The sequence below is a fragment of the Chrysochloris asiatica genome, unplaced genomic scaffold (genome assembly GCF_000296735.1).
Source record: "Chrysochloris asiatica unplaced genomic scaffold, ChrAsi1.0 scaffold00197, whole genome shotgun sequence".
In the NCBI taxonomy this organism is placed as follows: domain Eukaryota; kingdom Metazoa; phylum Chordata; class Mammalia; order Afrosoricida; family Chrysochloridae; genus Chrysochloris; species Chrysochloris asiatica.
Genome location: NW_006408715.1, coordinates 53352 through 54786, shown reverse-complemented (window position 1 = coordinate 54786; position 1435 = coordinate 53352).

Genomic DNA, 1435 nt, shown 5'->3' with positions numbered 1-1435 from the left:
GACTAGAGTGGAGAGTGAAGCATCCAGCTGATAAGAAGAGAGGGCATATGCACAAGAACACCCACACGTGCAGATAATACCCACTTGACCTGGCTTCAGAGCTCAACCAGAAGAAGAAAGATGAGGAAAAATCTGATACAATTTGATGAACTTGACCTACACCTTTGGATGCAGTAGCTCAAAAAAGGAACAAATCTTTACAGCAAGTATCATTCCCACCCCCTTCATACACAGAGTACGCGTGGATGGGCAACTTTGACATTGGGCACACAAAGTGGGAGGCTACAAAGGCAAGAAGTGACTGGCTTACAAGCTTTCAAGAGGGAACCTAGATCCAGAGAGTGTGGAGGAAGGTAGAATCTCCTCTGAGTAGTATCCAGTCTGTCTAGGCAGGGCTGATGAAAGGAAATGTGGAGAGGTCTCTTGTGATACAATCATGAATAATTGTTATCAAGACTGATTTTGAGGGTTGGAAATGTAAAGGTAGACGTTTTGTAGCAAGGAGGGGAGTGATTAACTTTGCAGTCGAGGAGCGGAGATCCTTGGGACCATCAAGGGAGATGAGCAGAAAGCGGGAACCTACCCAGAGAAGCAGTGACACCAGAGATGGAGGCAGAGAGGATGACGTGGAGAGATGGAGCAGCTGGGGACTTTAGACCCAGAGAGGGAGACGGGCTGTGTGCTGATGAGTAGGGACAGGCTTGCAGGGTATACCCTTTGGTTGGTTGATGATGCATGGAGGGAATTTTAACCATGGCAATGAAATGATATACGAAAGGATGAATGTAAAACTAATGTTCTCCCATGTAAACTATCACATAATTACAATAAAATATTAAAGGAAAGAAGAGAAATAAGCTGACAAGATTTTGGACTCACTTTGTTATTTTGTATAAACTTTAGACTTAGGCTATTCAATACAGTTGTTGTTGTTTTTAAATGTAGTTAGATATTCCGGCAGTTGCTATGAGTTCTGTGCACTAAACAGAATAGGCTTACATATATTTTTCTCATTTTCTTATATTACCTCATTTATTCCATTCATTTGTATACTTGTGGAATTTAAATTGCTTTTTAAAGACTGGTTTCATCTGTGTTTTCCTTTGTTGCCATACTTTTAAGCAATATGTCGTTGTAAGACATGTTGCATGTTTTCTCTTGATAATTTCTCTCGAAATAATCTGACAAGACAGAGGTTTTTGTTTTTATTTTAAATGTTTTATTGTGAATCGTGATAGTTTACATTGGAGAACATTAGCTTTACATTCATCCTATCATATATTGCTTCATTGCCATGGTTACAGTCCCTACCATGCATCACCAGCCAACTAAAGGGTATATACCCTGTAAGCCTGCTCCCTGGTTCTCAGCACACAGTCCCTCTCCCTCTCTGGGTCTAGAGTCCCAGCCACTCCATCTCTCCTGGTCATCGTCT